Source organism: Myodes glareolus, chromosome 7 (genome assembly GCF_982192425.1).
Source record: "Myodes glareolus chromosome 7, mMyoGla1.1, whole genome shotgun sequence".
NCBI classification, from domain to species: domain Eukaryota; kingdom Metazoa; phylum Chordata; class Mammalia; order Rodentia; family Cricetidae; genus Myodes; species Myodes glareolus.
Genome location: NC_142032.1, coordinates 101,920,366 through 101,945,965, shown reverse-complemented (window position 1 = coordinate 101,945,965; position 25,600 = coordinate 101,920,366). Strand labels below are relative to the sequence as shown.

At 46.2% G+C, this 25,600-nt stretch overlaps 2 pseudogenes; both read left to right on the top strand.

The window, feature by feature from the left end:
• The first annotated feature begins 20,314 nt into the window (after positions 1-20,314).
• Positions 20,315-21,244, top strand: LOC125397379 (olfactory receptor 52B4-like; annotated as a pseudogene).
• A 329-nt stretch (positions 21,245-21,573) lies between these two features.
• Positions 21,574-25,279, top strand: LOC125397272 (olfactory receptor 52B4-like; annotated as a pseudogene).
• The last annotated feature ends 321 nt before the right edge of the window (positions 25,280-25,600 follow it).

Sequence of the window (25,600 nt, the reverse complement as noted above, 5' to 3'; positions counted from 1 at the left end):
GGCCACTTGACCCTGGCATCATCTTTACATCACCCCCACCATGGCTGCCGTGAGAAGGAAATGTGGCTCCGGCTGGTAGGGGGCATTTGTGACCGGCCCTGGGAATGGAGGGGCCATTTCAGTGCCGTAGTTCTTGACCTCGTGTCCCAGGACAGGGTGGGGACAGAGTCAGGGCATCTCTCACCAAGTTGAGGGCAACCTGAGGCCCTGAGGAGCCAGCAGTGCCTCAGATGGCCAGACAGTGGCTGGGGCTTACGCTTGGGCCTGAGCAACCTGGAGAAACCTGGGCATCAACAGGGACCTGGTGTCCCTCAGGGTTGGGGAAAGTTTTGGCTTCAGCAGAGAAAGTTGTGGGCGCCATGGGAGCAGATTACAGGTACTCAAACTTTTCTCCCTCCGAGCTCATTGTGGAGTCCCTGAGGCTGCCAAGTGTTTTGCCACTAATTAGGTCATAATGAGCTGGACCTTGGTGGCTCCTTTAGGTGCCTCTGAGGACACAGACTCAGCAGGACACCTGGAGCCCAATTACAGTTGCCTGGACCTAATGCCTGGTCCAGCTGAGGCCTGAACCCCAGGGAGCCCCATCTGCCCCAGGTGCCCACTTTTCTTGCCTGGCTAAACTTTTAATGAGTACCATGGCTATTTCTCTCACTTCCTCAGGTGTGACCCCTGCGCCCCACCTGCTTCCCACTTAAAGAGACAGAGCAATTTTTAGTGTACAATGTACTGTAGTTTGAATGGATCTGTCAATCAACAGGCAGATCTGTTGGTCAACACTGACCCATGTGTATGTCTGGTGCAGGCCCAGGTTTCTCAGGACTTTGTTCTCCAGACCAACATCACAGAGTTGGCAGGAGGACAAGATGACGTAACACAAACTGAAGAGCCGAGTACTGGGAATGAGTATCACTGCCTTTAGCCTGACTGTGACTTGACTCTGATTCCTCTATTCCTCTGTTCCTAGCTGGACTCAGCCAGCTCTGACCCTGGTGCTCACAAACACTGGTGTGGGCTTACCGCTCTGCTGACCCCTGAGTTCTCTGGTCCAGGCTGGGTTGACCCAGTGACTGTGCTGTTTTTAGGTCTCCCTGGGTACCAGTCCTTCCCTATTCTCCCCCAATTTTTGAGGCTTTCAGACAGTCAAGGGCCTGTCCCTAACCAGGCCTGCCCCTCACTGCCCAGATGGGAGGAGATACAGGCTTAGGGAGAAGCAGGGCTGTGTGGATACCGTATGCACTTTAATATTGTTTGGCCACCTCAGCAGCCATGTGATGGGAAACAGGCAGCCATCTGCCTACCCGTCTGCAGACTGTGCACATAACCTTTCTCCATTATTTCCTGGACAATTTTCTGTGCCTCTGCTTCTCCATATCAGGAAATATTGGCATCCACCTCATACGGTAGTTGTGTTAAGTGAGTTCATGTGGAATGCTGGAGCTGGTCCTCTGCATGGTGGGCTCTCAACAGTTAATTCTAGCCATCTTTGCAGTTACTGCGATCCAGCCATTGACCCACCAGCTCAAGCGGCTCCTACTGTGTGCCAAGGCTGGTGCTCCTAGGCCCTGGGGTTGCAGTAGTGAATAAGGCTGGCCCTTGGAGATAGATTTTAAGGGGATTCAGATACATAAGGCTGTAGTTTTAAGGTCAAGGGTGTGGTGGCTGAGGTGGGCCAAACCCCTTAGCAGAGGCCCTCCATCCTCATCTAGCGGTGGGGCGGAGGGTTCCCAGAGGAACTGAAGTCAGACAGGGTTTGTTGAGTTCTTATAAAGGATTGGGCCCTGTCCAAGCGTTTTGTAAACACGACCTTAGCCCACCTAGTTCTCATAGGCAATGAGGTTGCTTTTCTACTGGGGGTGGTGATTAAATTAGTTCTTGCAAATAGTGGTGCCAGGATCCAATCAAGTGTTGTTTAAACTCAAATCTTGTCCCCATTTCTTCATCCTTGGGGTGATATTTCTTCATATATGGGGGTGGTTGTGATGGACAGACAGAGGAGGGAAGCCCTAAAGGGTGAACAGAACCGCAAAACTAGCTGTATGGATGAGAACTCAGCCTTGAGATTTCGCCTGCAAGTGTGGTGGAGAGGCAGTGTAGACACCGACGCACTTATCAGCACGGGTCTGGCCTGAGTTCACACTGCTGGCCCACTTGCTAGCAGTGTGACTCTGACCTTAAAAACAGGACTTCATTGCTGTGCACATCGGATTCATTCTGCAAAATGGGAGAATGACAGAAGCAGACCACGGAGAGGGGGTCTTCGTCCCCGCTGCAGCTTTGTGTTAACGCCATCTCACCCTCAGCTCTGAGCTGTTCCCCTTCCCTCAGAGTAACCCGGGGAGTCAACATGTAGGATGGTGCTCGGTACATAGGGTGTGGACAGAGGAGGCTGTCACTACCCCACACTACTAGGGGACGTCCCACAAGGCCAAGGATGTTGTTCTCGAGCATGACAAGCATCTGAGGTGTGTCCCCAGGTGTACTCCATGAAACAGTGTCACAGGACGCTAGTATCTTTACAAAGAATTAAACCAAGAGAAACACCTTTTCCCCTCTGAGATACTCCAACTCATTAAAAGAAATTGTCAGCCCACTAGTCCTCAAAGCTGAGGGAGAGAGCATACAGTGGTTCTCAAACTCAGGGCCGGGGCCATAGTGCCTTTTGTTTGTAGCACCGGTGTGTTTGTCTCCTAGAAGACAATTGGGAAAACACAAGGCTTTCTTTGCCTTTTCCTGTTTTTTATTTCTTAAAATTTCTGATGCAGGGTCTCCCATAGCCCAGTCTACTCTAACTGGCTGTGTAGGGGAAGATGGCCTTGAATTTTACATCATCTTGCTCCTACCTCATGAGTGCTGGAATTACCAGTGTGTGCCACCAAGCCTAGCTCACAGGGCTTTCGTTTGGCTGCAGTCTGTCATTGTGGGTCTCAGTGTCGCCACGTGGGCTTGGTTTCCTTCTGCGAAATGGGAACATGTGTGTGCACGACAGGGCCTAGCGCAATGTTATCAGGATTAAGTGAGGAAACCAATATAATTCTACATAATATCTGGCACACAACAATAAATGTTGGCTTTTTAATAGATGCAAACCTCCTCTGGGCTGGAGCCATGACTGATTCCCCCCTCCAGATGTGCGGATCTTGTCCAGAGGTTAGCCCTTGCAGTATGCAGTCAGTATAAGTGGAACATCCACACATCCCAGACTGAGACACAACGATCACTTCCCCACTTCTCCCCTTGACCTCTGGTCATTGCGAATGTCACTGGACCAGGGGCTAGGATTCGGCAGCCAAGGCTTTTGGGTGGGCCGGGAGGAAAGGCGGACCTGGGGATCGGGCCTAAGGCACAAGGAACTCTAGCTTGGGTCTCTCTGTCCCTTCAGTGGGGGGGCCCGCGGCCGCCTCCGCTCTGGTGGCTCCGGGAGCAGGCGGGCGGCTGCACGGTTGCCAAGGCCGGGCCTCGGCCGCGCTCCGCTGGGGCTCGTTAGCACCGCGAGCTGGCCGTCAACGCTGCGGCCCGCGGGGGCCCGGCGATCTTGTAAACACGGGCTCCCCGCGCGCTGACGAGGCCCGGGGGAGGCGGCGGGCTTGAGGGCGGCAGCGGGCCGTGAGCCCGAGGATCCGCCCCGGGGACCCGGGCTCCCTAGGCCGCTGCGTGCGACCGCGAGAGGGCGCCCGAGTCCACGGAACGAACCTGCAGGGCGCGCGAGGCCGCGGAGACACTGGGCGCGCTGGCTCCAGGAAGGCTTCTTGTTTAGCAGCTGCCAGTGCAAGCAGTGTGGGGGGACCTCAGTGTATCCACGACAAAACATTGATCCCGATTCTTCTCACTCACGTTTTAAAAATGAACGCAATAAACTTGTAACCAGCTCGGGGCTGAAGGAGCTGCAGGGAAAGGTCTTGGGGAACATGTATTGCGACCCCTCCCCTTTTTCTTTATAACTTTACTACCTTATAACAGGCTGCGTTTCTCAAAGCTCTGCATGTGTTCTAGTTTAAATCAGACTAATCTTTCTCTTCTCCTTACCAAGGGAAACTTAAAATTAAGATGTTAAAGGATCATATTAACACATGCTTGTAATACAAGCCCCAGAGGTGGAGGCAGACCCATCAAGGTCATCCTTGACACAGCAAGTTTGATACCAGGAGGTCCTGCATCAGTAGACAAACAAAACCAAAACCAAAACAACCAAACAACCCTCCCCTTCCCCACCCCTCACAAAATAAACAAAACCCTAATCCCTAACATCCTCCCCACCTAAACGGTTAGAACCGTGTTTGGCATTGTTAACCCTATTGGAGAAACCAGGCCTGCTTGGGATGGGCGTGGCTCTGAAGAAGGCCCTCTAAGTTCTCTGGACAACCACACCTGCTAGCACTCATCGCTGCCATTCTTCTTCCTGTTAGTGCAGGGACTGGCTCTACCTGTCCCGTGCGCCCCCACCATCTCGTGTCCTTGTCCTTTCTGTCTGGGAAGCAATAGTGCTTCTTGTCTGCAAGTAGCTCATCCTAATCCTGACGTCCACAGCATTGTGGACCCTCTCTGACTGTGATGCCTGTACTTCTGACAGATTGGGTGGGGAGTGGTGATGTCCCCTTGAGGGTGGTACCTCATCCGATCTGCTTGGGGTGATTTACCATTAGCTTCTCACAGGCTTGGCATTTTGGCCTTACGGCCTACCTAATCTTGTGATTAAAAAGCAAGTCTTTAATTCAAAAAAAGGTTAAGAGTCCAGAGTTCATTTGTCCTTTGTTACTCTATGGTGTCCTATGTGTGGGAACAAGATAACGAAGGAGCCCCCCTTCCCATCATCCTTGGTTCTGCAGAAAGTTGCTGTTTTCTGAGTGGTTTCCATTTCTCTTTCAAATGTGCAGGCCGGCATCAGTGTGTGGGATGCCATCTCCATGGGCCTCTCTATCATCCTCAGACCATGTATGGTGGCTGTGCAACTCCTGCCTCCACCGTGAACTGCATGTGTCATCTGTGTGGTGCAGGCATGACTTGCTTAGCAATGGGCTCTGTATTAAGAAATTTCGTTTTGGGGGTTTTGCTGTTCTGTGAACATCGTAGTGTCCTTGTGAAAGCTTAGGTGGTATAACCTGCAATGCCCAGCCTTATCTGTTACTGCTCCAAGGCCATGATGAACAAAACATGATATGAAGTCAGGCACTGGAGAAAACTATGCAACCTAGAGACATGGGAACGCATGGGCTTCTGTGGGGCAGCCCTGAGTTGTTTATTTCTCTTATAAGAGGTACCCTGAAGGGCATGTCTGTAATTCCAATGTTCCAGAGGAGCCTTGAATGCGAGGTGAAGGCAGAGCAATTTCTTAAAGCTCCTGGGCTAGCTAGCCCAGTGCATGTAGCAAACAAGAGATCTTGCCTCCAACAAGCTGGTAGGCAAAGACTGACACCTCAGGCTGTCCTCTGGCCTCTATACAAGGCTGTGGCACCCACACTATTCCCACACACATGAACACACACATGATAAAAAGTGTATTATATTTAATATAGAACCCTCCTCTCTCTACCTGGCATGAGCTCCTTGCACCCCTCCTGGGAGCTGATCCCTGCAGGGGCCATGGCTGCCTCCACACTCTGGCTGCTGGAGGCTGAGGTCCCTGCTTTCCTTGGCCAGTTCCTGCCACAGCTAATTTCCCTGTGGCTGTTCTGGCACCGAGCCTTCCCTGGCAGAGCAGGCTGCATGTGAGGAGACTCTGTCACTATTCCTGGCAGTCCTCCAGGGTCCTCCTGGTGCCACGTACCTGGTTATTACAATTACGAATGTATGTGACTGCATGTGTTATACTTTATCCAGTCCACAGCTGTTGCATCAGCCCAGGATCATGTATGAGTAAGGGGCTGTGCTATTGTGTGAGAGGCTGTGCTAGTCCGTGATGCGTTAGGCATCGGGGTGTTAGTTCCTATAGTCTCCTGGGACCACTGTCGTATGTGTGGTCTGGTGTTGAATAAAAAGTTGTTATATATCACGTGGCTGTATGTTGGTGATAATTCTGGGACAGAACAATGAGTCAGAAGCAGGAGGAATTCCATTCTTGGCACTTGGGCGGCTCTCAAGTGGCAAAACTGGCAGGCATACCACCTTTTTCTCCTGTGGTAGAGTGTTGTGAGTGCCAAACCCAGCCCACAGGGGGCTCTCAAGGGCGCTCACAGGTGCAAACTGCTCCTTTCTTGCTTTTCCCCCTTCTCTCTCCCTGGCACAGGCTCTCCACACCAATCCTGGGAGTGAGCCCTGCTGGGAGCCATGGCTGCCTCTACACTCCAGTGGTTGGCAGGCTGAGGTCCCTGCTTCCATTGGTCAGTTCCTGCCACAGCTAATATCCCTGCAGCCTGTTCTGGCACCTAGCTTTCCCTGATGGAGCAGACAGCATGTGAGCCTTCCTTTCTTTCCTCCTCCCTCTTACTACCTCTGCCCAGAAGTTCTGCCTACACCTCCTCCCGTGTTCAGCCTTTTATTAGTCCAATCAGGCACCTAAGGCAAGATAAAACAGCATCACATCTTTATAGGATTAAACAAAAACAACACATCTTTATAGAGTTAAATAAAAGCAACACATCTTTATAGAGTTAAATAAAAACAACACATCTTTGCACAGTTAAACAACATATCACTGTTCTCCCTTCCTCAGGGGTTTGGACACCACATTGCACACCATGTTCATGTCCTCCTGGGTAATGTCTGCATTCTGGGTCCACCGATGCTGAATCTCATCATTTATGGAGTCAAGATCAAGATCAAACAGATCTGGGACCAGGTGGTTCACGTATTACTTTGAAGGCAAATGTGACTGATGTTGGAAGCAGACTTCCTGTTTTCTCAAATATGAGGGAAATTTTAGTGTGAGCATAAGGAAGCAGGTGAAGCACCAACCAAATGGTTTCTGGTGTTGATGTTTCTAGGTGAATTTTATCCATGAAAAAGGATTCTTCAAAACCTATACCCTGTTACTAAATATCAGTGTCTTTGGGGCCTTCCCTAGCTCACTTTCTTGCTCACAGAAGGGAGAAGTCTCTCTTACCCCTCTAGCCTTGGACTGGAGAGTCAGATGAGATGTCGTCCTGGCAGTGGCCGTCCTGGTAACTGCAGTGTGCTTTACGCTCTGAATCACTTTAATTTCAGAAATCACAGAACATTCTCCTGCGTCCTTTGCGTCTTCAGGATCACCACCATTCTGCTTTTGCTCTTACTTTTCCAGTCAAAAAGAAAACAAAACAAAAATGGAAACTAATGGGAGTCCATATCTGTTTGCAGCCACGAGCACACCCCGACTTCTCAGTTAGCAGGAAACTACCTTGTCTGCTTGTTCTGCTGACTTCACCTGCGCCTTTCCCTCTCTGTTTTAGCTTTGACCACACATCTCACTGAGCCTGTGTTTGGCAGCATGACAATGATTTTTTTTTTAAACCCCATTGTGTTATATTGAATACAATGCAGAGGAGCGGATCAGAAAGCCTCTCTCACTGCCTTTTCTTTTGGAAAAGTTCTGTCTCATGTAGTCCAGGCTGGCCTTTCACTCACTGTGTAGCTAGCCTTGAACCTCTGATCCTCAAGCCTCTACCTCCTATGTGCTAGGACCAGAGCAGTCACCTGCAGTTTCCCAGAGCCGCAGAGGTGAACCAGAGCTGCCCAAGCAAGCCAGGGCACCTCGCTACTGTGCTACAGCTGGATGCGGTGGGTTCAGGCCACTTTCCATACCTGCTTCTGAGCGGGACTTGAAGGCTGTCTATGCTTTACAAGTGGAAAAATCACAGCGTGAAAGTGAAACAAGGGGGCTGTTCAGTGTACACTTTAAATAGAAACAGTCAGTGCAAAGAAAAAGTGATTATTAGTGTTGAAACTTTATTTATAAAGAAATTGCTTCCATACATCTAAAAATAAATATAACCAGTGCACACTCACAAGAAGGCATGTTCCTCCAAATTAAAAAAATGGTTTCAAATGAAAAATTGAAATAGAATTGCATCAGTTTCCCTTTTCATATTCTCCCTCCCAACTTTTCTAACTACCCTCCCTCCATCCCTCCCATGCCCCCAATTCAAGCTGATAGCCTGGTTTTCTTTGATTGTCATCATTACATATATACTATGTGTATGTGTGCACAAATATGTAAATACAACTTGATGAATTCATTTTTGTTATTTGTCTCTTTATGGTTTCAAGACTGACAACCAGTTAGGGGGGGCATCTCTGGGAGAAGCGAATTCTTCCCCCAGCAGTCATTAGTTGCCTGTAATTTCATGGGACCCCATGAAACTTACCCCGTTTACACTGATGTGCTTAGCGATGTCTTGTTTATGAAGCCATTTCTTTAAGAGGCTGTCTTCATTGCAGACTTCCTGGTGTTCTGGCTCTACAATCTTCCCATCCCCTCTACGAAGAGTTCATTCCTTTAGTCCAGATGCAGGAGCCCTGATGTAGATGTGTCCAGTTGTGGTTTTTCTGTCATGGTCATTATTTGCTGTATAAAGGCTTCTTTGATGAATGGTGTGCATTGTACTCATCTGAGAATCTGTTGCATTTACTATTATCATTATCAGTATTATTGTGTATGTATGTGGAAATACTGTGTGTGTGTGTGTGTGTGTGTGCATGTATGTGTGTGTGTGTAGATGATAACATGTAGAAGTTGGTTCTCTCATACAGTGTGGGTTCTGGTGATAGAACACAATTTGTCAAACTTAGTGACAACTACCTTTGTCTGCTGAGTCATTCTGTGGGCTCTTTGCCCAATTAGACACATGAACTGACTTAACTCCTCAAGGCATTAGGCTAGATATTCTTGTTGGATCATATTCTTATCTACTAGAGAAATTTTAGGGCATTTTGATTATCATAGTGGATACCGGTATTTGTGGAACTGTAGACTCATCAATGTGATAGGTAGTCTTAGAGATAAGAAATGTATCAAATGTCATCCAATATTTATGTAAGGAAAAACATGTGCTTCCTCCAACTCTTGTCTCTGCCTTCTTCTTCCCAGCATCCTCTCTGCCCCCCAAATCCTGCCTAGCTATTGGTCACTTAGCTTTTTATTAAACCAATCCAAGTGACAAATCTTCACAGTGTACAAAATGATTATCCTACAGGACTCCAGAGTCATGTGTGCCTATGTGCTGCCATGCTTCCCACCGTGACAACATGGGATCAAGCTTCTGAGCTGTAAGACAGCCCCAGTTAAATGTTTTCCTTTATAAAAGTTGCCATGGCCAGGTGGTGGTGGCGCACGCCTTTAATCCCAGCACTTAGGAGGCAGAGGCAGGCAGATCTCTGTGAGTTTGAGGCCAGCCTGGCCTACAAGAGCTAGTTCCAGGACAGGCCCCAAAGCTACAGAGAAACCCTGTCTGAAAAAAAACCAAAAATAAAGAGTTGCCATGGTCATGTGTCACTTCACAGCGATAGGAACCCAAACTAATACACTATTATTAAACAAAATGAAGCACACAATAAAACCAAAGTCTTGAAAAGAAGTTAAGAGAGGGTGTTGGAAGAGAATAACCATAGTGCATTATGTATATATATATATATGAACTATGTAAACAAAAGTAAATTTAAACTAAAAATTGTAGTTGACAAATGATTGTGTATATATACTTACAGTATAAGACAATCATTTAAGACACCTGGAATAGCTAAAATGAGCTAATTAAATATACTTCACTTCACTATGATGGCTAATTCTGATCATCCATTTTATACCCGTAAGAGATGCCTAGAGAGTTTGCAGTGCCCTCTAGTGCCCTCTGTGATGGCATTTCCTAAGACATTCCATTATTATAGCACATCATGGGTGGGGAGAGATTGCTCAGTGCACAAAGCACTTGCCACACAAGCGTGAGGATCCGAGTTTGAATCCCCAGAGCAATGTAAGAAACACCCGCCCTCCTGCTGCTGCTGTGGTGAGAACGCAGGAGAATCCCCAGAGAGTCCTGCGCCAGCGTTCCTGTTGTGTGCGCAGCAAACAGCACAAAAGAGGTGTCACAAAGCGGAAGATGAGTGTGGCAGCCAGGGCTGCTCTCTGGCCTCTGTAAGTTTGGCACAGTAGAGATCTCCTACACTCACAGACGTGAATGTGCACACACACGTGTTAGGAAGAGAGCATTGGGATTACAGCTAACAGCCATGTGCTACATACTTGAAAATGGAAAGTTCTTCTTAAGAGTTCTCGTTAACCAGAAAATGACTGGTTGAAGAAATGCATTCACTAAATAGCTGGGCTTGGGAGCTGGAGCGGTGGCGTGGTGGCTAAGAGTACCGGCTGTTATTCCAGAGGACTTGTGTTTGGTTCTTAGAGACCACATGGCAGCTCGCTCACAACAGCTGTAGCACCAGTTCCTGAGGATCTCTGATGCCCTCATCTGGCCTCTGGTTGTATTAGGAACATAGACGTAAGTGCAGGCAAAGCAACCACATGCATAAAAGAATAGAAAAAAAATCAAAATATCTTGTTTTGTCTATTCCAGAGTGTATGCATTTTCAAGACACCATGCTGTGTATTCCATAAATACAAAAATTATTAACCAGGTAACTAATTTTATGTTAAATGCAAATAACCAGACTTATGCAGTGTGGAGAGCAATTGTAACACACCATGAAAGAGGAAGATGGTGCATAAGGTCTGAGCCCAAGTTCCCTTATCCATCAAAGCAGAGGCTCCCCAGAGCCTGGCCAGTGAGGGTGAGGGCAGAGAAGCAGCAAAGAGCACAGCGCAGCTGGCAGGAGGGTGGTGGGTGAGGAGGCGCTGTGTCTGAGGAACGGATGGGAAGTGTTGCTGGGAAGGTGAGTCGCAGAAGCAATGCCTTCCACAGTTCTCACTGCCAGGAAATGATCAGGTGGGAGCTTTCATTTCCTGGCTGTCCAGACCCGAATAATCACCCAGAAACTACATTGACCACAACACTGTTTGGTCGATGGCTCAGGTGTATTTCTGGTTAGCTCTTACTTCTTAAAGTAGCCAGTTTCTATCAGTTTACATATTGCCACATGGTCATGGCATTACCTCATTTTCTACATGTCTTGTTTCCTTGGTGACTGGCTGGCATCTGCTTGACTCTGCCTACTATCTGTCTATATCCCTGTTCAGATTTCCTTCCTGGTATTACTCTGCTAAACCACTGGCTGAAACAGCTTTATTCATTAGCCAATAAAGCAACACATATACAGAAGGCCTTCCCACATCATTGATTTATGCCATTATTGCTAGTGCCTCAGTTGCCAAACCAAGGAGAAAATTTGTGAGAAAGTCTTCCCTGAAGTTGAACAGTCAGGGGCTCCCAAATCCCATTCCTTAGCTTGGTCAGCATCTTCACATATCCCACAACCCCGTCCCCGGCTGGGGAACCCTTAGGCGCTATGCCACCCCAGCACCTTCAAAGTCACATCTAGTGACATGTCATGTAATTTTAGCACTCATATTTTAAGTCCACCCATTTAATTAATCATATTTTAATCAATAAATAGTTCGTGTGCATGTAAAATGATAAGCACAGGCCAGGTGTCGGAGGTAAAGAAGCAACTAAAAAAGACACTGGTCTCATATGCGGAGTCTAGATTTGAATAAATCAATAAACTAATAAATGGCATTAAGATAGGAAAGGGAGTGTGAGGGGACCTAAGAGAGGAGGGCAAGAGAATTTGTCCTTTTGAGGGAAGACAAAATGCCAAGTTTTCTCTTATACACAATCTAGCTTTAAATATATACAATGTAGCATGTGTGTTTACCACAACTAAGTTTCTGGTAGTGAGAACTTGAAGGCATAAGAGGGATTATTTGGAGGGAGATTAGCAACTTGCAGGTGGAAGAGAAAGAAGGTGGGGAAGAAGCAGACAGGCGCCAGATCCATCATTTAGCTATGTGAGAATATTGTGAAATCCATTCTGTACTGTAACTGAAATTGTGATTAAAAAATTAAAAAAGGTAGCAGAAAGGAAATCGTGTTTATGTGTTTATGTGTTTATGGTCATCAGCTGCTCTGTCATGTTTGGTGTGGCAGAGTGAATAAAAGGGCCACCGAAGGGAGTGGCCCTACTAGGAGATGTAGCCTTGTGGGAGTAGGTATGGCCTTCATGGAGCAAGTGTCACAGTGAGGGGCTTTGAAGTCTTCTGTGTTGGAGGCTTTACTCCGATGGGTTCACAGACCTGGGGCGGATGTGTGGAGCCAGAGCCAAGAAGAGACCGTGACTGTCTGTTGTTGCTCAAGCAAGAGGCCCCCAATAGCCTGGGATTCTTTATTTATCCAGCTTGGGCAGTTTTACAACCAGCTTTTACTACCTAAATTTCTAAAAATGGTTACAATAATTACCAGTTTGTTCCTTTGCTCTTTCCCCTTCCGTCTCCCAACTCTCCCACTGGTAGCCCTTTTTTTGATCTATATAATCTCTGCCCTCAGAAGCATAAGCGATTTTGCAAGCTACAAGGGAACTTTTCCAACTAGGCTCCCCTCCAGGCAGAGCAGTGAGCTCACTTGGCAGCACGTGTGGTCGTAGGGTCGCGCCCAGTGAGAGACAGTTTTGTTTTCTGTAGTTACTGTTTACATGTGTGAGGGTCTGCGCTCTCATGAGCGACTCACCAGCCAAAGCTAGATCAATCCATTGTGCGTTTACTCTATGGTTTTCCCACCTATAGGCACCATTACCTGGAAACTTACTCTTAATACTTGACACTGCTTGTCCCTTGTCCTTAGTTTATCTCCCTTAACTTCCTGCGGGTGTTGCACAGTTATTATTAAACGAGGAAACTGAGGGTTTCTTTGATTCTGCTTCATTCCCTGTTCCTTGAATGTTCCCATTAACTCCTATCATCAATTTAATAACATTTCTTTAAAATTTATGTGGCTAAAATCGTCCTTCCCGGAGCAGTTATGCACATACGTGATACAGAACTTCCATGACCTACTGAGACGTGTTAGGCCAGCTGCAGGATGTCCTGCTCTTAAGAAGCCTGAGTTCATGGTCACTCTCGAAACATCAAAGACTTTAGGGGCTGAATCAGGGCCACTGTATGTTGTTAACAACATCCCCTCTGACTCACACAGAGAGGGGCGATGGGGGAAGTCTTCTCTTTGTAATAGGCATCTCAGCTGTGACTGACAAAGTGAAATTAAAAGCTTATATAGCAAAGGCAATGACAACATGTTGCACACACGCTTCTAGGGTTGTGTAGCACAAATTCTTTTTTATTTTATTTTTTTGTGTCAAATTATAATAAAATAAAACATGGGCTTATGGAGTGTCAGAATTTATAGCCTTAACTACATCTATTGAAATAAATTAAACTAATCATCCACCTCCCAAAATTAGAAAAAAAGACATAAAACCAAATCCAAACGCAGCAGGTGATAATAGAGAGTAGAGATGCAGACATTAGTAAGATAAAAACAAAAACAGAGAAAGCTGACTAAGCTCAACAGTTCTGTTTTAGAAACTAACACAATAGCTAACCCCTTAACAAAATGACCAGGAAAAAATGAAAGAATAAAGCAACCAACATGGGATATTTTTAGCACTATTCTAGTTTGAACAGGAAGAAATTTAATGGATAAGAAAAATGTACTAAAAGTGGTTACATAGAAATAAATCTGAAGTTTTGGGAGAAATGGACAAGTTCCTTGAAAAACAGACTGACCATGTCTTTCCTTGGGTTACTATTGCTGATGGAACACCATGACCAAAAGCAAGTTGAGGGGGAGAGAGCATATTTGACTTAGGCTTCCACAACACAGTTCACCACTGAAGGAAGTCAGGACAGGAACCCAAACAGGGCAGGAACTTGGAGGCAGGAGCTGATTCAGAGGTCAAGGAAGCGTGTTGCTTACTGGCTTGATCCACATGGCTTGATGTACCACAAATTCTAATTGTTCTTAATAAAAACACAGAATCAGATCTTAGTGGGTGAAAGCTGAGAGATCAGAGAAGCAGAGCAACCAGCCACTAGAGAGACAGACCAAAGGGGCAATTCTGTCCCCAGACTGTCTCCTCAGATTGACTGCTTCAGACTGCACCTCAGACTACATCCTGAGACTGCATCTCCTGACTGCATCCTCAGACCCCATCCTCAGACCGCATCCTCAGACTGCATTCTCTGACTGCATGCTCAGACTGCATCTTCAGACCGCATCCTCAGACCGCGTCCTCAGACCACGTGCTCAGACTGCATCCTCAGACCACATCCTCAGACCGCATCCTCTGACCACATCCTCAGACTGAATCCTCAGACTGCATTCTCAGGCTGCATCCTCAGACCACATCCTCAGGCTGCATCCTCAGATCGCATCCTCAGACTGTATTCTCAGACCGACTGCCTCAGACTGCATCCTCAGACTGCCTCCTCTGACTGCATCCTCAGACTACACTGAGCTCCTGTCCCCTCTGCCTTATGTTCCTCTCTCTGCCCAGTCATAACCCTTCCTGTCTCCACCTCCTTAGTGCTGGGATTAAAGGTGTGTGACTCCCATGTACTAGGATTAAAAGTGTGAGTCTGGATCAGTCTAGTGTAGCCCAGGGTGGCCTTGAACTCACAGAGATCTGTCTGCCTCTGCTTCCCAAATCCTGAGATTAAAGGTGTGAGCCACCACTGCCTGACCTCTGGTGGCTTAGTTCTGCTCTCTGATCTTCAGGCAAGTTTTATTTGTTAAAACAAATAATTCTGGGTCATTCTCAGAATTATACAGAAAACTGTCCAAGTGCGTCAGAGTCTCCAGGATTTTGCCCCAGGATAGCCACTCATGCTGTTCTCAGGCATTGTTCCCCAAAGAAGTCACATGTTCAAACCACACCCAGTGAGACAGTTCGCTTCCTGTTGCCTTTGGGTCAAAATGTAGAACTTTCAGCTCTTTCTCTAGCACCATGTCTGCCTTCATGCCGCCATGTCCCGCCATGATGAGAATGGACTAAGCCCCTGACACTGTAAGTCACCCCAGTGACATGTTTTGCATTCATGGGGTCTCTTCACAGCAGAAGCCCTAACTAAGACAGCTGGTCTCAGGGCCATCTGTCTCCACCTGTCTCTGTCTGTCATCAGCTGTGGAAGTGAAGGATGAAGGCAGATAAAGCTATGCTTGGGTGCAACAACAGGTAAAGTGAAAGGGAAGCAGTCAAAGGAGACAAACAATGAAAACAGCCGAGTCCAGGGCTGGAGAGACGGCTCAGTGGTTAATCACACTTGTTCTCACAGGAGACCGTGGTTCAATTCCCAGCACCCAAAAGGCAGCTCACAACCATCTGTAACTCCAGTTCCAGGTGATCCAGTGCCTTCTCCTGGGCTTCACGGGCACCGGTGATGCATGACCTACATTCGGGAAAAACACATAAAATAGAAGTAAACAAAATAAAATAAATTGTTAAAAACAAAGCAAACCCAACTGTGTCTTGAACAGTCAGAGCTTGCATGTCCCATTAATGAGCAATGGATATTTTATTCTTTAGACCGCGGAGCTCTGCTTTACTCTCCGCTACTCTGAGGATGAATATCCCTTCCACACAATCCTTGCCGTGAAGGATAAAAGCTCAGCGGGTCCGGGCACTGGCTGTGCAAGCACGAAGGCCTTTGTTTGGATCCTGTAGTACCAGCACTGCTGAGGAAAGAGGCAGGACAATCACCTGGGTTTGTTGGCGACCAACTCTGCTCCAGGGTCAGTGGGAGACCCCATCTCAAAGAACAAGGCAGGAAGTCATAGAGCAGGGCGCTTGACAGCCTCCTCTGGCCTTTGTTCGCATATTAGCATGCATATACATGTCATGTATGTGCACACACATGGGGAGAGAGAGAGAGAGAGAGAGAGAGAGAGAGAGAGAGAGAGAGAACTACTGATAACTAATAAATACTACCAGCTTTTTATTTATGTGGAAAATTGTGTTTAACTTTTTTTTTTTTTTTTTTTTTTTTTTTTGAGACAGGGTTTCTCTGTGTAACCTTACTTGTCCTGGAACTTTCTCTGTAGAGCAGGCTGGCTTTGAACTCAGACCAGGCTGACTTTAAACTCAGAGATCTGTCTGCTCTGCTTCCCAAGTGCTGGGATTAAAGATATGTGTCACCAGGCTGGCAAAACCTAGTCTTTTACAATGAGGGAAAACTGGCAGGGTGACCAGGCCCAGAACAGGACTATGAGTTAGCCCACCCCAACACCACCTCATCTATGAACTGCTGGAATCTGTGAAGGGGCTGGACCTGCAGATCCAAAACTATGAGATCTCCATGACACAAGGCAATGATAGGATACCCAAGAGACACAAGGCAACAACAGGATACCCAAGAGGAAAGAGAAGCCCCAGTGAGGGCCCAGTAGGCTGTGAACCAGACCAATGACTCGCTGCAATGCCCACTTGCAAGTAAAGGTGTATTGGACTGAACGGCACACTGTGTGACTCACTAGGCCACACTACAGCTTCCATTCCCAGATTTGTTTTATCTTTTTTTTTGTTGTTTGTTTGTTTTTGTTATATTTTAAATTTTGTTTTGAAGGGAGGTTGCAAGGGCAGAGGGTGGAGCGAGGAGACAGGGAGATGAGTGGGATCGGAATGTACGATGTGAAATCCACAAGGAATCAATAAAAAGCTAAAAACAGGCTGTTTCCTCTTGTTCTCCCTTTGCTGCCGGACCTCTGACGTCATGGGTTGCAAGCGCGCTCCTGGGAAGGGCCTGGGCTAGTCGGGTTCTGCCCTACACTGTAGCGTCCCCGCGTAGCTGAAGCTGATCTCTGACGACGTGAAAGAACAGATTCACAAACTGGAGAAGAAAGCCCTGGGTCCCTCCAAACAGGCGTGATCCTGAGGGGCTCACATGGTGTGGCACGGGTCTGTCTTTGACTGGTAGTAAAACCTTGAGAATCCATAAGTACAAAAGCCTTGCCCCCGATCTCCCTGAGAATCTTTACCATTTGATTAAGAAAGTGATCACTGTCTGAAAGCATCTTGAGAGGAACAGAAAAGATAAGGATGCCAAATTCCGATGACTTTTATAGAGAGGAGAAATCACCCGCTGGCTCCTTACTGTGTCCTCGCACCCAATTGGAAGCCCACAGCCTCTGAGCTAGTGGCTTAAGTTCTCTGCGTAAACAAGAAATAAAATTATTTTGAATAAATTAAAATAGTCAAAAACAAACAAACAATCCCCTCCTCAACCCAGTCTTTTAGACGAAGCTTTCGTCCAGGACTTTGGGTTGGTCCAAACGTGGTCCTGAAAGGACAGGTGCTGGGTGTGTTCCGTCTCCTGACCTTGCAGGAGGCAGCAAACAGTGTGGCTGACTCCGGTAGGAAGAAAGAACTTTGAGGTGGAGGGAGGCCAGGCTGAGATGAGAGTCCAAAGCTGTGAGTATGCTGAGCTCATGGGACGGCATGCTGGAGACAGTCGCGAGGAAGCCCGGTCCTGGCACCCACTGGTGTGACGCTGGTAAGTCAAGAGTTTATTCGATCCTTAGCTCTGAAGTGGGATGCAGGACAGTGAAATCTATAAAGCCAGGCTGGCCTCGAACTCACAGAGAACCACCTGCCTCTGCCTCCCAAGTGCTGGGATTATAGGCGTGTCCTCCTTGGCTTTTAAAATTTATTTAATTAGCTAATTAATTAATTAAATTTTGAGACAGGGTTTCTTTGTGAAGTTCTAACTGTTCTGGAACTCGCTGTATAGACCAGGCTGGTCTGCAACTCACAGAGATCCTCCTGCCTCTGCCACCTGAGTGCTGGGACTAAAGACATTCGACACCACGGCTTTGTGTTTAACCGTTTGTTTAATTAGTCAAGCTGTGAAGGCAGACAGAGAAGGCTTTTACAGGATACCAACTTGAGAGAAGTCAGAGAGAACAGAAGAGAAAAGAGAGGTAGGTGCTGACTTTGGAGACTCCACAATTTAAGAAAAAGACTGGTTGAGCAGCCCAACTTCATCCCAGGAGGTGTGGTGTAAGCCCTTCCCTCAAGGGTTCTCAGGAAAGGCTAAACAGTGGACACACAGCAAGCTGAATCCGTGCAGACCTCCTGTGTGTTCCTGAAGCCTCCAAGGGTGGCTCAGTGATTATACAGATGTCTTTGGGAGGCCTGGCTCTATTATCTAGGTAAGGACTCTAAGAGGCAATGGGATATGTATTGATAAATCTAAACCTGAAAGCTATGGATTGGCCTTTTGACAGCAGGTACAGAAGGTGAGGCCATGGGAGGGAAGCAGAGAGCGCAGGGGTCAAAGGGAACATTTGGAAAAGTGAGGAGAAGCAGCTGGGGATATGGCAGAGGCTCTAATAGGATGACAGGGGAGAGAAGATGTAAAATGTTCTGACACAAGACTGCAGACACCTTTCATGTGAAAAGATCTCTGAGGGGCACAGGGCATGGTCACTTGTCCTGGGATTGACATTGGCAGCCAGGGCAACTTGGCAGGTGGAGAAGACAAGTGGGAACCGGTTTTCCCCTCAAGAAGAGAGCCACAGCGGACAGTGGGAGCTGAAGGAGCAATGTTAAAGAGCAGAAGACAAATAGCAGCTACTGAGGTATCGGTGAAAACGTATCCCTTCGTGTCCTCAGATTTCTTCATCATTACAACTGCAGGATGAGTTCGACTCTTTCCAGACGGTGCTCTCAGAAAGCAGCTGCCCAGAGCCTTGGCAGAAGCTATTGGCTTGCCTGTCCTCCCTTCTCTCTAGCTATAAGTCTGTGTCTAGATCTAAAGCCTGACACCCTCTAAACAAAACAAAACCACTGGTTATTGCTTAAAAACATGTTTGCTGAAGGATTAGGCTAATGAATGAAGAACTATATTTTGGGAAGCAATGAAATTCCCTGTTTGTTTCCAAATAACAAGAACTGTAATCCACCCTATGCCCCAAACAATGATTATCTTTATAATTTGGTTCATTGGTGGCTTGGTTCACTACAGTGAGCGTGGAGAACCTCATATCAGGCACATGAGCCAGGTCATTGCTTCTTCTTAAAATTAACCTGTCCACAAAAACTAGAGGCAATTAAGAAGTACAGAGAATGGGAGAAATAGTGCCCCCTGGAAAGACTATTGGCTAGCACACCAAAACCAGATGATTAGTCCTGAAAACATATCTACAAGTAACATTATGCAAACTGAGTAGGTTATATTTGGGAATATATATTTGTTTATAATATATATAATATATAGGTATATATAATATATAGGAATATATATGCATGTAATAGCAATTATTGAAAAAAGAAGCCATGAATTTGAAAGAGAACAAGAAAGGATATATGGGAGAGCCTGGAGGAGACAAGGGATTAGAGAAATGCTTAATTATATTACAATCTCAGAAAATAAAATAAAAGAAAAAAGTCTAAAAAAAAGAGTCTCCTGTGTGTCTTCATAAGTAAACAGTGAAGTCAGAGAACTTTCAAATCTCATTTGTGTCGGTTGCTTTTTCGTTGTTTGGTGAGTGGTTCTCACGCAATGCTTTCTAATTACAAGCAGGGAAGCAGGGGGAAACACCTTGGATGGCCGTTCCCTGCATGAGGAACAAAGGAAGTGTGCAGCCCTGGGTCAAATGATGGTTAATAAGTGTGACTCTTTCCTCTGGGCTTGTCTCACACTCAGACCTGTTGTATTCTTGGAACATCACTGGTTGTTTAGGGTCGAGTGTTAAGGTTTTAGTAAACATACATGGGAGGGGGTCATCAATCATTTTAATTCCTGCTTTGAGACCTGTCAAGGTTAAGGATTGAGGAAGAAGGTGTGCTCAAGACCATATGGCTATCTCCTTGGCTCTCTTCTGTCCTCCCTCCACCCTGGCTACTTTGGATGGAAAATATTTCAAAATCATACTGTGCCTTGCTGTGCACTAACTCACACCGCTTCAGAACCACACTGTGCATTGCTGTGCACTAACTCACACCGCTTCAGAACCACACTGTGCCTTGCTGTGCACTAACTCACACCGCTTCAGAACCACACTGTGCCTTGCTGTGCACTAACTCACACCGCTTCAGAACCACACTGTGCCTTGCTGTGCACTAACTCACACTGTTTCTCCTTTCTTCTGTTATTCAGGTTATGATCTCACCTCTGACATTCAAGGCAAGCCCTCCAGGCATAAGTGACTCACCCTGTGTGTGTTTGATTCTTTGTGACTGAGACTAATATCTCTTATTTTTTTATAATTCTATGTGGATGTCACTCATTGGAGCATAGATCATCTTTTGTCTTGGTGTGTTTCTTATTTACATATTCAAAGAAGATGGAAGGTGTGGAACACAATGAAAACTCCCAGTGATTATCAACAAAAACTAAAGGAAGTACATGTTTTCTCCCAAGTCTGTGAACTGGAAGATTTGGGGTCTGCAGGGCTTTCTTGGCATGACCACCTTGAACCACACTGTTGTAAGTCACACAGTCTTCCGCCTGCTGGGCATTCCTGGCCTAGAGGACCAGCACATGTGGATCTCCCTCCCCTTCTTCATTTCCTACATCACTGCCCTGCTTGGGAACAGCCTGCACATCTTCATTATCCTCACAAGGCCTGGTCTCCATGGGCCCATGGACCTCTTCCTCTGCATGCTGGTGTGAGCAGACATTGTCCTCTCCACCCACATGGTTCCCAGGCCTTGGCCATTTTCTGGTTCCATGCTGGGGAGACTTCTCCGGATCCCTGCTTCACCAACCATTCCACCTTCGTCTCTGAGTCAGGGATCTTGCTGGCGATGGCATTTGGCCGTTACATCACCATTTGCTACCCCCTGAAATACACCACTCTTCTCCCAAACTCTCTGATTGGGAAAATTGGAGGAATAATTTTTCTGAGAAGTTATGGTACAATTTTCCCCATAATATTTCTCCTGAAAAGACTGACTTTCTGAAAAAAATAGTATCTTCCCTCATACTTTTTGTGAACATAGACTTGGCTAAGTATGCTTGTAATAACATCCAAGTAAACATTTGGTATGGGTTTTTGTTCTCATGTCAGCAGTGGTCTTAGATGCTGTGTTAATTTCTGCTTCCTATGCGCTTATCCTCCATGCCGTCTTCGGCATGCCTTTCCAGGATGCTCGCCACAAAGCGCTCAGCACTCGAGGCTCCCATGTTTGTATCGTTATCTTCTTTTATGGGTCTGGGATCTTCACGACTCTCACTCAGAGGTTTGGGAGCCCCACTCCACCTCATAACCACATCCTGCTGGCTAATGTCTGCATTCTGGCACCACCTATGTTGAACCCCATCATTTATGGAATGAAGACCAAGCACATCCAGGAGCAGGTAATTCATATCTTGTTTACAAAACATAAGTGAATTTGGGCCAAAACCTCAGAACTCAGGTTTTGGAATACATAGTTATCTATGGAGTGGTGTTTGGAACTGGTGGATGGGACAGGTCACCAGACAGATAGCGCAGTCAATTTTGCATCTTCAGAGACTTTACCAGGGAGGTTGTAGAGCTTACTCTCTGGTTTGGTACCCGTGAGAGCAGTGTTGTGTTCTCACGTACTCTACTGAACAAAGAAACTCCTGTGAAAACTCTGGGGTACATGGGGTTGTTTCCAGACATCACGTTCCCATGATACTAGCCTGAGTTTTGGAACAAAGTGAATGAGAACACTCTGTTGCCTGGGATTCGCTTCATGGAGTTTCTCAAGGTCTGAGACATTAATGGCATCTCTGGGCCACCACATAGAACATTTCATTCCTTCATGTTCCTTATTTTAGTTACGTGACATCCTGGACCAGTGACTTTGGGCTCTGTTATTATTTCTTTTTAATTTTTAAAATTTTTTTCATTGCTTTTATTGAGTGATACCTTTTTCTCCAAAGGTATCCCTTCCCTTCCCTTCCTCCCCTCTCCCTTTTTACCCTCTCCTATGACCCCCAGGCTCCCGATTTGCTTAGGAGATCTTGTCTTTTTCACTTTCCTATGTAGATCCATGTATGTCTCTCTTAGGATCCTCTTTGTTGCCTAATATTTCTGGGGTTGTGGCCCATAGGCTATTTTTTGTTTGTTTGTTTTATGTCTAGAAGCCACTCATGAATGAATACATATTATATTTGTCTTTCTGTGCCTGGGTTACCTCACTCAATGTGTTTTTTTTTTTTCCCCTAGATCCATCCATTTGCCGGCAAATTTCAGGCAAAGTACTGCTGTGTAGTACTCCATTGTGTAAATGTACCGCATTTTCCTTATCCATTCTTCTGTCGAGGGGCATCTAGAAAGCAGGAAAGGGTGCCTGTTGAAAGTAGTCACATGCTAGTGATGTCACAGAGCAAATGCCTTTTCACTTTCAAGCCCAGACCCTGTGTTTATGTTTTCAAACACACCAGCAGAATGCTAGCAGAGGGAAATGTGCTGCTCCTGCAGAGGACCTGAGTTCAGTTCTAGTATGCATTCATACAGCTCACAACCTCACGTAATTCCAGTTCCAAGGCATTTGCTACTTCTGGTCTCCAGGCCAATGCACACATGGGCATTGTGCCCTTATTTACACATAGACTTGCATGTAATTTAAAAATTAATAAGACGGAATATAATGGTGATTAACTCATTTGACATGACAGAAAGTTAAAGAAGTAAAAATCATGAGAGTAAAGAGAAAACAAATAGAGTGAGAGTTGATGTGAGCAGAAGCAGAACAGTGTGCATTCTGTGTTTACGTGTGGGTATTCCAAAGAACACTTAGGATTTTCAGGTCAGCAGTCAACTAACATTGCTTCTTTATGCATCCTACCAATGGCAAGAACATCGTAAGCTTTGAGGCAGAAACATTAACTGTAAGAATATGAAAAATTCTATACCATGGAAACACTAATCAATTGAAAGCCAATGTTGCCATATTAATAAAAATAAAAGTAGACTTTTGTTATATAGTAATTGTCCTTGAACTGCAACATTTCATCCTAGAGGGAGGCTATAAGACTCAGGGAGAGTGAATAGAATGTGAAATCTCAGGAAAGTACTCAAAACCAACACCATTCACAGGGTCCCTACAAGGCCACGTAAGTAGTAACGACTACTGGGAAAGAGAGGCTCTGTGGGGTAATGCTCTTGTACACTGTAAAGATTTGTCACCCATACTGGTTTAATAAAATGCTGATTGGTCAGTAGCCAGGAAGGAAGTATAGGTGGGGTGACCAGACTAGGAGAATTCTGGGAAGAGAAAGTGTCAATCAGCAGTCAGATGCAGAGGAAGTGCTGCCTCACTGAGAAAAGGTACCAAGCCACATGGCTAAGTATAGATAAGAATTATGAGTTAATTTAAGTTGTAAGAGCTAGCTAGTAATAAGCCTGAGATAATAGGCCAACCAGTTGATAATTAATATAAGCCTCTGAGTATTTATTTGGGACTGAAAGGATGTAGGACTAGGTGGGACAGAAACTTCTGTTTACAAGTGACTCTCAATTGTGTCAAACTGCCTGTCAGGCAGGGGGTTCCAAGGATGTGGTTTTTATGAGTCATAGCCCATACTGGGTTGGGTTTCTGTGTCCTCCATGCTACTGGTAGTGACCCCATCCAACTCCTAACCTCATTAAACTTGTTCATTTGCCAAGTTGGACTTGGGTGGAATCATATCTTGGGCCAGTTATCACTGACTGCTTCTGACGAGTAAGATGTTTGTTCTCAACATCCCAGGAGAAGTCACAGAACAGCTTCAGAAGAAAGGCCATGACTAGACTCATAATAATTCTACTCTATAGTCCCCAGAGAAACATCAATACTTCAAAATCTTTTCACTAAATAGCACAGACTTAAAATTTCATTCAGCATTTTTACGTGCTAGAGTCCAGAAGTGCACAATGAAAAATGAAGTTCAAAATCAATTAAGATCAAACTAAGTGAAGACAGTTAAAATAAGACTTTGATGCTTTGCTATCCAGAAGCCCTGGGCACCCCTGACACCTGGAAGCCTTCCTAGCACCTCTTCCTACTTACATACAACTATTGGACTTTATCTGCATCTCTTCTGCTTCTGTTCAGGAGTGTGATGCACAGAGCTGGATTCGGGCCTCTCTGGTGTTTGTATACCTCATTGACTTCCCTCAGGGTGCATATAGTTTTACTCTTGGTGAGCAGTTGATTGACTTGTGGCAGCAGATGCCCACAATAGGATTTGGGCCAAATCAGATCCTTCAGTTGAGCAGAGTAAGTTACTTTCCCGGTGGGGTCCCATAGACTTCTTACTGTACACTAATCTGTTCAGTTAGCATATTATTTCAATTAGCTATGCAAAGTTTGACCTGGCTGTAATATTTCTGTCTCTTCAAAGATGCATTCATATCTTATTCAGCTGGTCATCTGATATAGTTCCAGGCACGCCAGCTGTGAAGCACGGTAGGAAAGTGCTATATGACTCTGGGATCATAGAAACCACCTTTGGGCACAGCATAAGATTTCAGTTCTCCGTGGAAGGTCGCATATATCAATGGATACTGCACTGGTCTCGGCTATACACTTTTCTGCCTGCTGGGCATCCCTGGCCTAGAGGACCAGCGCATGTGGGTCTCCCTCCCCTTCTTCATTTCCCACGTCACTGCCCTGCTTGGGAACAGCTTGCTCATCTTCATTATCCTCACAAGGCCTGGTCTCCATGGACACATGGACCTCTTCCTCTGCGTGCTGGTGTGAGCAGACATTGCCCTCTCCACCCGCATGGTTCCCAGGCCTTGGCCATTTTCTGGTTCCATGCTGGGGAGACTTCTCCGGATCCCTGTATCACCAACCGTTCCACCTTCATCTCTGAGTCAGGGATCTTGCTGGCGATGACATTTGGCCGTTACATTGCCATTTGCTACCCCCTGAAATACACCACTCTTCTCCCAAACTCTCTGATTGGGAAAATTGGAGGAATCGTCTTTCTGAGAAGTCATGGTACAATTTTCCCCACAGTATTGCTTTTGAAAAGACTAATGTTTTGCAGAACCAGCAGTCTTCTCCATACAGCTCGTGAACACACTGGCTTGTCCAAGTTTGCTTGTTGGCATTCAAGTAAATATCTGCTATGGATCTTTTGTTTTAATGTCCACAGTCACTTTAGATGTTGTGCTAATATTTATTTCTTACATACCAGTTCTCCATGCCATCTTCTACCTCCCATCCCAAGATGCTTGCCACAAAGCTCTAGTCCTGTGGGTCCCATGTCTGTGTCATCATACCCTTTCATGGGCCTGTGATCGTCTCAACCCCCCACACTGCAACTGATATCCACGTCCTGCCTGCCAGTGCTTGCATTCTGGCTCCACCAGTGTTGACTCCCATCACCTATGGGTTCAAGACCAAACACATCTGAGACCAAGTGACTCACGATCTGTTGTATTCTCAACCTTCTAGTCACATATGAGGTGAACTCTGCAGCCCTGGTAGCTGAGCAATGTTGAGCCAAACTGTTTATCTCAATGACTCTCTTTGCGGATAAACTCCACTAGGGGAACTGTGATAGCTTCTCAAGGTCTCAGATCAGGAACGGGATGGGAACACTTGGAGTTTAAGATGCATAGCTTTGTTACTGTGTACTCGCTGTGCCGTGCTGGGCTCCACTCTTGTTCAAGTATTCATGTCTCGCCAGTGTGCCCACCCCATTTTCTCATTTTCCCTTTGCTTCCCTTCCCCTTCGCACATTCTTCTAGCCTTACTTCAACTTTCACATCATAAACATGTGTAG